The sequence below is a fragment of the Mus caroli genome, chromosome X (assembly GCF_900094665.2).
Source record: "Mus caroli chromosome X, CAROLI_EIJ_v1.1, whole genome shotgun sequence".
NCBI lineage: Eukaryota > Metazoa > Chordata > Mammalia > Rodentia > Muridae > Mus > Mus caroli.
In genome coordinates, this window is record NC_034589.1 from 89,965,569 (window position 1) to 89,976,566 (window position 10,998).

The 10,998-nt window shown below is 39.9% G+C and overlaps 1 pseudogene; it reads right to left on the reverse strand.

Annotated features, from left to right (window-relative positions):
• The window catches only part of LOC110286296, a 5,386-nt pseudogene extending 1,967 nt beyond the window's left edge, over positions 1-3,419 (reverse strand).
• Positions 3,420-10,998: the final 7,579 nt, after the last annotated feature.

The window sequence follows — 10,998 nt, forward strand, 5'->3', positions numbered from 1 at the left end:
GCTCTGTGGCTCCCGCCTGTCCCAGAAGCTGTCTGCCTCTGTGGTCCTCACTCTCACCTATGCAGACTAAGTTCGGTGGAGTCCCGGAGCCAAGATGGCGCTCCCTGCAGTGCGGATCACTGTCCTCCGGCCCACTATATTCTTATCAAAGTGATCTATCCTCAGTCTGAATTCCTTTGGTTCTTGCTGGAGTTCAACATCCTTTACCGGCAAGGAAGGCACTGGATCTTTGGAATCGACATATACATCTCTTAGTAATGACAGCAACATCTCTTAGTAATGACAGCAGTTTGTTATCTTTTCTAGAAACGTCTTCTTTGATTGCTGGATACTGATTCAGGTGCTTCTGCAGGTGGAAGGATGTTTGAGTGCCACGAAGAACTTCCTCTTGCTGATCTCCTGCTAGGCTCGCTTCTCCACGTTGAAGTTCCTGAAGGTGCAGGTCATTTGAGCACCATCTCTACACCATGATGCCCTTAGTTCACTATGCTCGTGAGGAGGCACCAGCACAGGTGACCACTGTGCACCTTTATGTCATTTTTAAATTAAAGTTTTTATTGATTCTTTGCACTCCAAACCCACTCATCTCCCTGTCCCTTCATATGCACCCTTTGCCCTTGTAATCCCCCAAACAAAACAAAATGAAAATCTCACTGTGGAAGTTGTGGTGTGCTACAACGTTGTCACATAATTTACCCTTTTGTCCACACTTCTTTGCTTGCAGATGTTTATTGTTATGAGTAACTGGTTTAGTTCAAGGCCTCCGGCTTCTGCTATACTATCAATACTGGATCCTCACTGGGGGTTTTCTCAGATATCCTATTGTTGTCTTGTGCCATGGAGATCCTATAGTTTTGGATCTTCGAGATCAGCCCCTCCACTTGCTCCAGCTCATAAATGGGGTAGATTTTAGGGTGGGCTAACTCAGAGCCCTGGATCTGGATGGTAGCTGTGTTGGTCGGTCTAGCAGCTCTCTTGTACCTGCACCACCAGGACCAGCTTTTTAGCTTCGCCTAGGCAAGGGGCAGGGCCTGCTCTTCCATTCTCATACCCTCATGGCCAGCTGTCCACTGCCTACACCACCAGGGCCAGCTCTACTGTGCTTCCCCATGAGGTGCAGTACCTGCTCTCCCAAGTGCTGTTGCCTGCGAGGGGCCCATTTTTTAAACAACTGAGTAATGCGCCGTTGTGTAAATGTACTACATTTTCTTTGTCCATTCTTGAGTTCAGAGATATCTAGGTTGTTTACTGTTCATGGTGATTGTGATTGAATCCACATAGATGAGCAAGTGTCCTTGTGGTAAGATGGAATATCCTTTAGATATGTATAGAGTGGTATATCTGGGTCTTAAGGTAGATTCGTTCCCAATTTTCTGAGGAACTGCCATATTGATTTCCAGAGTTTTTGTATAAGTTTGTACTTCCACCAGCAATGGAGGAGTGTTCCCCTTGCCCCACATCCTCACTGGTGTGAGCTGTCTCTTGTGTTATTGATCTTAGTTATTCTGAAAAGTGTAAGATAGAATTTCAAAGTAGTTTTTGCACTTCCCTGATGGTTAAGGATATTCAACAATTTTTAACTGTTTCTCATCTATTTGAGATTCCTTTGTTGAGAATTCTGTTTAGATATGTACCAAATTTTTAAGTTGGATTATTTGGGTTTTTGATATCTAATTTCAAGTTTTATATATTTTGGATATTAGGCCTCTATTGGGTGTGGAGTGGTAAAAATATTTTCTCGTTCTATATAGGCTGCCATTTCATCTGATTGGTGGTGTCCTTCGCCTTACAGAAGCTTTTCAGTGTCATGGGGTACCATATATTTACTTTTACTTTGTTCTATTTCATCTTATTCTTTTTATTTTCTATATTCTTCTCTAATATGCAATAAAATATCCGATTGTAGCAAAGATTGTGGGAGAGCTAGCAGACACCAAATTTGTGTAAAAGAAAAATTATGATATGCCTCAGATACTTGCTTTGTCAGAAAGCAAATAAATGTAATTAAAACTGGTGAGTTTATCACTAGATATATACAATTGTAGAGATTTTTTCTAAGTGTTTTACATCAATTAACTGGTTCAGTTCTCATATAAGCCCTGTAAGATAGATGCTATTAAGATGTTGTTTTACAGAGAAGAAACCCAAAGTAAAGTCAAGTTAAAGCCATTTATACAAACTTAGTATTCTTTCAGAAGTATCTGAATTGGTTTTTGTTCTAAGGTCAATTAGTCCAACTTGCAAGGAACCCCCAACAGCTATTTAAAGTAGTATAAACCAATGAAAAAATTAATTAAAAAGCATACTTAAATTCAGTTGATAGTGTAAAATCTTTGGTAATGTGCTGCATATTATTTGATTATTTTATTTATTTACATGTCAAATGTCATCCCCCTTCCCAGTCTCCCCTTTACAACCCCCTCATCCCATTCCCCCTCCCCTTTCCTCCTAAAAGGCTATTCCCCTATCCACCCTCCTACTCCCATGTCACCCCTCTAGCATTCTCCTTTGCTGGGGTAACAAGCCTCCACAGGACCAAGGACCTCTCCTTCCATTGATGACTGACAAGGCCATCCTCTGCTACATATGCAGCTGGAGCCCATGTATACTCTTTGGTTGATGGTTTAGTCCCTGGGAGCTCTGATGGGGTGTTTGGCTGATATTGTTCTTCCTATAGGGTTGCAGTCCCCTTTAGTTTATTCATTCCTTCCCCTAACTCTTCTTTCATTGGGGTCTCCGGACTCAGTCCAGTGTTTGGCTGTGAGTGTCTGCATCTGTCTTAGGTGCTGGCAAAGCCTCTCAGAGGACAGCCATACAAGGCTCCTGTCTCCAAGCACTTCTTGGCATCAGCAATAGTATCAGGGGTTGGTGTCTGTGGATGGGATGGGTCTGAAAGTGGGGCAGTCTCTGGATGGCCTTTCCTTTAATATCTGCTCCATTTTTTGCCCCTGCATTTCCTTTAGAAAGGAATAATTCTGGGTGAAAAATGTTGAGATGAGTGAGTGGCCCCATCCCTCAACTGGGGCCCATGCCTATCTACTGGGGGTGGTCTTATCAGGTTCTATCTCCCCTCTGTTGGGTATTTTGACTAATGTCATCCTCATTAGGCCCCGGGAGCCTCTCACATCCCTGGTGTCTGGGACATTCTAGTGGTTCCTCATGTGCTGCATATTTTGGTGGTAGAAATTATTAACTCAGTAAAGTTAGGTAGGCATTGATAATGACCTGAATGAAAATGCCCCCCCACCACCATAAACTCATAGCTTAAAGTGGCATTGTTGGAGGTGTGGCCTTATTGATGAAAATTGCCACTAGGGTTAGTGTGCTGTGAGGTTTCAGAAGCTCAAGCCAGGACTAATAGCTCACTGTCTCGTCTGCTGCTTGCCAATCTGGGTATAGAACTTCTTCTCCAGCACCATGTCTGCCTGCATAGCACCACACTTCCTTGCAATATTGATAATAGACTGAACCTCTGAAACCATAAGCCAGCCCCAATTAAATGTTTTCATTTATAAGAGTTGCTGTGGTCATGGTGTCTCTTCACAGCAATAGAAACCATACAACATTCTTAAAACACATTAAAGACTGAATTAGCTAAATATTATTAACTGTTTATATGTACAATACATAATCTTCTTTATCCTCCATTTTAAAGTTGAAATATAGATGCATATTCACACTCAATAACTCATCAAAGATCACATAGGTACAAAGTATTAGGTCAAGGTTGGAATCTAAGAAATCTGAGTTTTATATCCCACTCTCTAAAATATCACTATATATTATCTTGCCTACAGATCAGAAGACTACTTAGAGATACAGGCATGAAGAGTATGATGACTAATATACATTAGTGACTATACTGAATCAAGAACCATCTATGAGATAAATCTGTGTGAAACTTATTTTAGAATGGGTTAATTAAGGTTAGAAGACTCATCCTAAATGTGGGAAACACAATCCTGTAGGCTAGGGTACTGGACTACATAAAATGGAGAAAGAAAATTGAACAGTAGCATGTATTTGTCCATTTCCTGACTATCAATGTAATGTGACCAGCTCTTGCCACTACATCTTTCCCACCCTAATGGACTATACACTGATACTGTGAGTCAAAACAAACCATTTTTTAAGTTGCTTTTGTCAAAGCAACAGGAAAAGTAAAGGATAAAAAAAGTACAGTATAATACAAATAAGTATATGATGAGGTAGAAAAAAGGCTACAGGATGTTTATTACTTTCTTCTAATTACAAGAAAGAGGTTAGTACCAAGGGGAGACTCTGTAGAGGAAGCTGACCAGAAACCTGGGGGACCAGCATAGACTAATATCGTACTTAAGAATGCAAATTTTACCAGCTCTAAATTCTTTGAGAGAAGTGACATAGTTGACTAAGGAATTGTACTTTGGCAGCTGATGGTCTTACTGCCTGCTCTCTGAACAAACCACACTTGTATTCCTCCTTTGCCTTTGCTTAGGTTGTGCCCTTCATTTACAGATATCATTGCTCCTTACCTCTCAAATTCTCTTCTACAGCTGAAGAATTAATATTTATTTATCAAATCCTTAAGGGCTGTTGAAAGTACCTAGCACAATATCCGTATGGAGAACAAATGATAAACTCCTATGAATATTATCATTATATCACAAACTTGAATCAAAAGTCTTTGTCTAGGAATAGAGAGATAAACTATCTACAAGTGAACAAATTTATAAAACCATAACATTTGGGAGACAAGTACACATGGCTTCATAATCCAACTTTACAATGTGTTGAATGAAGTGTAATTACACATTTAGAGCAAATAGTTTGTGATAAATATTTTATTATTTTTTTCATTGAAAATAGATTATCTTCTCATACAATATATCCTGATTAGTTTCTCACCTTTTACTCCTCCAAGTTCCTTCTCACCTTCCCTCCCATCTGGATTTACCACTTTCTGGATTTACCACTTTCTATCTCTCATTAGAAAAGAAACAGGTTTATAAGGAATATTAATAAAATATAACAAAATAAACTATAAGACAAATTAAAACTATAACATTAGAGCCTGACAAGACATACAGAAGTAAAAGAGGCCAAGAAAAGGCACATGAAATAGATATAGACACACTGGGTTTACACACTCAGGAATCCCATAAAATTACAAAAATAAAAACATATATATATATATATATATATATATATATATATATATATATATATATATACACAAAGGGCCTGTGAGGTGAAAAGACAGAAAACAAAACAATTGTGGGGTGAAAATAGAATATATATATATATATATATATATATATATATATTCCTGTCATGACATTGTGAAACAAGGAACTTCCAAGAATGTTGAGTTCATTTTCTATTTTCCATCTACTGCTTGGCACACAGCCTATCCTTAAGAGTAATTTGTTTCCCAAATGAGAATCCCTTGGGGGAAAGTAATTTTCACTTGCAAGTGGCTGTGATAGATATTATAAAAGTGGCTTTTCATACAGAGAAATGTGTCAGTGGTGACCCTTGTCTGCTAGGACTATTAAACTTGCCCATTAAATTCATTCTCATAGCAACTCCACAGCAAAATGTGTGTCAAGTCATTACAGTCCTCTAAAGTTTAAAAAGTCTCACAAAGGTATAAATATAGAAAGAACATTGTTTGCCCATTATTATGGGAAGAAGGCTGGTTGAAATGGCATGAGGGAATTTGACAAGTGATGAATATTTCTATCTCAGAATTGTGTAGTTAAAGATATTCCAAAATGGTCTAGATACTCAGAACAAACAGAAATCTGAAATCAAAGATATGAAGGTATTAGAGTGGACATAATAAAAACTAAAATTAACCCGTACAAGTGCAATACTCTGGGCACTAGTTTCTAATTCTGGTTTTGGAAATAGCTAAGTTTTATGTGCCTCTATTAAATATGTATGAGGTTATTTATCTTGCCTTTATAGGCTATTAGGCTATAGCATATTCATATAGATAAAATAAATAAATAACTCTTTAAAAAATAAAAAAATAAATTTTTGATAAGTGTAGCCTTGAGCTAAATTTAACTACTGGGAGAAAATATGACTACAGTTGTGACAGGTGACACAGGAGGGTTGCAGAAGTGAAATGTAACAAAAGGCCAAAATAGTAGCAGTCATATCTCAGATGGCATATTAACTTTGCCTCCAGAATGTCCCACCAGAGACATCATAGTTTCCTGGTTTTTCAAGTCAAAATCCAAATTCACTGAGCCTGAACACTTTATCTCATGAGAATCATCTCCCATATTTTACTTCTTAGGCCCCTTTAAAGGTGATTTTCTAGGGAAAAGGACGTTATCATAAGTGACTGACTTCTATCTTTGAGCCTACACATATTTCTGATTAGGAGGATGCTAACCATTTGTTTTCTGAGTAAAAAGGGGTTCAGCATGGAGAATGGTCTGAGATGAAAATATATGGTCTGACCTGTCTGTTAGTTCCCTTCTTCTCAAGGACCAACCTGAGTCAGGACCAAGGAAACCAAATGCTATGTTGGCAAAGGGCAACTTGACCAGCATGCAGATACAGAGAGAATAGAAGCCAAATTCCACCAAACTTTTTCTCCTGGCCTTACTTTGCAACTCTCAAAGTGAAAAAGAAAAAAGAGAAAAGAATCTTAATTTCATGACACATTTTCCCTGGCTAAGAACCTCTAAACAGTAAAACAGCTCTAAACTATTCTGAGCATGAGCCTATTTCTAAATATGGATATTAAATCTGTTAGGTAGTGGTGGTAGAAGCTAAGCCACTAGATATGATCTCTCTTGGGGTTACACCCCTTGTAATTATTGCGCTCTAGGATTTGCCATAGAGCAATACCCTACAAATTGCATAGGAGGTCTAGACATAATTGTAGCCTATATGTCCAAATTTACTTATTCTTAAACTTATTGTGCAGAAATACAGACATATGGGAAAATGCTCATTCATATGTATCCTCTAAGCAAAAAGATTCAAGTAGAAAGGCCCATAACATGAACACATACAGAAAAGCACCACATTAAAGAACACTCAATGATATAATAAGACAAACATGTATATATGCACATGTACAGACACACACATAATAGGACAAATGTGTATACACACACATGAGGAGATGGAGTGGGAGACACACACACACACTCACATGCCCACACACACACACAGAAGAGACAGACAGGAAGAGAGAGACTAAGATGATACAAACAGAATTAAGCTAACAGAAACACACTATAATTATGTTATACACGACCCAAATAAATATTTAATGGACATGTAATAGACAGAGATGTATAAAATGACAAATATGAACAGAGTCTTATGTATATAGTTTTATAATATGTAAAGATTCATATAACCATCAAACAGACTTGACTGCAAAGTCATAGATGTAACAAATCCTGCCAAGATAAATGGTTGGAGCAGGAAAGCATACTGAGTGAGATGATGCAGACTCCCCAAAGACAAATATTACATATTCTCATCCTTATGTGGACCTTCATTTCAAACTTTGTGTTTAATTTGAAGTACCTATAGGATCCAGGAAATTAGAAAGGGACCATTTTTTTATGGAAGGAGAAGCAAGATCTTTAGGGAGAGGGAATAAGGGAATAATTGTAAAACTGGTGTTATGAATGGGGAAAGGGAAGTTTAAGAAGGAAGAGGGTTGGGAAGATAGGGAAGAGAAGGGAGTTGTGGAGGATAACTACCACTAAAGATGTTCAAAAAAAAGCCATGTGGAAACCTACTATTTTATATGCTACACCCCCCCCACACACACACTTTTAATTAAGGTCATTGTACACATAAGTTTATGATCATCCCAGAAGTAATAGATGGCCAAAGAAAAAGTATAGTGCCTGTACTGGCTATGTTTGTGTCAACTTGACACAGCTGGAGTTATCACAGAGAAAGGAGCTTCAGTTAAGGAAATGCCTCCATGAGATCCAACTGTAAGGCATTTTCTCAATTAGTGATCAAGGGGGAAAGGCCCCTTGTGGGTAGGACCATCCCTGGGCTGGTAGTCTTGGGTTCTATAAGAGAGTAGGCTGAGAAAGCCAGGGGAGGTAAGCCAGTAAAGAACATCCCTCCATGGCTTCTGCATCAGCTCCTGCTTTCTGACCTGTTTGAGTTCCAGTCCTGACTTCCTTTGGTGATGAACAGCAGCATGGAAGTGTAAGCCGAATAAACCCTTTCCTCCCCAGCTTACTTCTTGGTCATGATGTTTGTGCAGGAATAGAAACCCTGACTAAGACAGTGCCAGATATAGGATACCTTCCATAAAATTGGTTAGAGATATCAAACCATTCAAACAATACAGGCTATTTTCTCTTCTCTTCTCTTCTCTTCTCTTCTCTTCTCTTCTCTTCTCTTCTCTTCTCTTCTCTTCTCTTCTCTTCTCTTTTTTTCTTTTCTTTTCTTTTTATTAATCATTCAATTGATTTATATCTCAACTGATATCCCACTTCCCAGTTGCCCCTCCACAAAGCTCCCATACCACATCCACCCTTTCACCCTCCCCTTTGCCTCTATGAAGGTGTTCTCCAACCCATCTACTCTCTCCTGCCCCACTCCTCCAGCATCTCCCTATGCTGGAGCATCAAACCTCCACATGGGCCTCCATTTTCATTGATGTCAGACAAGGCCATCTTCTTCTATATATGTATCTGGAGCCATGAATCCCTCCATGTGTACTTTTTGGTTGGTGTTTAGTCCCTGGGAGCTCTGGGTAGGTGGTCCAGTTGATATTGTTCTTCTTGTGGGGTTTCAATTCCCCTCTGCTCCTTCAGTACTTCCTCCAGCTCCCCACTGGGGTCCCAAGCTCAGTCTGATGGTTGGTTCCAAGCATCAACATCTGAATTGGTCAGTTTCTGGCAGAATCTCCCAAGAAACAGCCACACCAGGGTCCTGTCAGCAAGCAACTCTTGGCCACAGCAATAGTGTCAGGGTTTGATGTATGCAGACAGGAGAGATTCCCCAGGTGGGGCAGTCCCCAGATGGACCTTCCTTCAGTCTCTGCTCCATTTTTTTACCCTGTCTTTCCTTTGGACAGGAACATTTCTGATATCCTACTTCCCAGTAGGAAAGTGCCTATCTACTGAAAGTGTTCTCTACAGGTTTTATCTTCCCTTCTCTGCGAATTTGGGCTAAAGTCATCCCCATTGGGTCCTGGGAGCCTCTCACTTCTCTCGCATCTGGGACCCTCAAGTAGCTATCCCCAGTTCCTCATCCTCCCCGCCCCCACTGCTACATATGTTTATTCAATTTCCTGACCCTATGTACCTCTCTCTCATCTTCTCCAGTACCTGATACTGCCCCCTTATTTCCTCCCTCTCCTATTTCCTTCCCAGATACCCATCCCTCCATCTCCCAAGATCATCCTGTTATCCCCTCAATGCAGGACTGAAGCATCCTGGTCTTCCTTCCTCCTAAGCTTCATATGGTCTGTGGGTTATATTGTGGGCATTGTGAGCTTTTGGGATAATATCCACTTATCAGTGAGTACATTTCATGTATGCTTTTTTTGTGACTGGGTTATCTCACTCAGGATGATATTTTCAAGTTCCATTCATTTGCCTGCAAATTTCATGAAGTCATTGTTTTTAATAGTTGAGTAGTATTCCATTGTGTAAATTTACCACATTTTCTATATCCATTCCTCTGTTGAGGGATATCTGGGTTCTTTCCAGCTTCTGGCTATTATAAACAAGGCTGATTTAAACATTGTGCAACATATATCCTTGTATATGTTGGAGCATCTTTGGGATATATGCCCAGTAGTGGTATAGCTTGGTCTTCAGGTAGAACTATTTCCAATTCTCTGAGGAACCACCAGATTGATTTCCAAAGTGGTTTTACCAGCTTGCAATCCCACCAGCAACGGAGGAGTGTTCCTCTTTCTCCACATCCACACCAGCATCTGTTGTCACCTGTGTTTTTGATCTTAGCCTTTCTGATTGGTGTGAGGTGGAATCCCAGGGTTGATTTTATTTGCATTTCCCTGATGACTAAGGATATTGAACATTTTTTTAAGTGCTTCTCAGACATTTGAGATTCCTCAGTTGAGAATTCTCTGTTTAGCTCTATATTTTTAATAGGGTTATTTGGTTCTCTGGAGTCTAACTTCTTGAGTACTTTTTATATTTTTGCTAGTAGCCCTCTATTGGATGTACAGTAGGTAAAGATCTTTTACATTCTGTGTGTTTCCATTTTGTCCCATTGACAATGTCCTTTGCTTTTGAATTTTTTTCCTTTTATTGGGGGGGTGTATTTATTTAATTTACATTCCCAAAAGTCCCCCACACGCTCCCCCACCCACTCCCCCACGCACCCACTCCCACTTCTTGGCCCTGTCGTTCCCCTGTACTGAGGCATATAAGGTTTGCACAACCAATGGGCCTCTCTTTCCACTGATGGCCAACTAAGCCATCTTCTGATTCATATGCAGCTAGAGACACGAGCTCTGCGGGGTGGGCAGTACTGGTGAGTTCATATTGTTGTTCCACCTATAGGATTGGGGATCCCTTTAGCTCCTTGGATACTTTCTCTAGCTCCTCAATTGGGGGCCCTGTGATCCATCCAATAGCTGACTGTGAGCATCCACTCTGTGATTGCTAGGCCCCGGCAGAGTCTCACAAGAGACAGCTATATCTGGGTCCTTTCAGCAAAATCTTGCTATTGTGTGCAATGGTGTCCAGTGTTTGGAAGCTGATTATGGGATGGATCCCTGGAAATGGCAGTCTCTAGATGGTCCATCCTTTCGTCAGAGCTCCAAACTTTGTCTCTGTAACTCCTTCCATGGGTGTTTTGTTCCCATTTCTAAGAAGGGTTGCAAAGTGTCCACACTTTGGTCTTGGTTATTCTTGAGTTTCATGCGTTTAGCAAATTGTATCTTATAAATGGGTATTCTAAGTTTCTGGGCTAATATCCACTTATCAGTGAGTACATATTGTGTGAGTTCCTTTGTGATTGGGTTACCTCAATCAG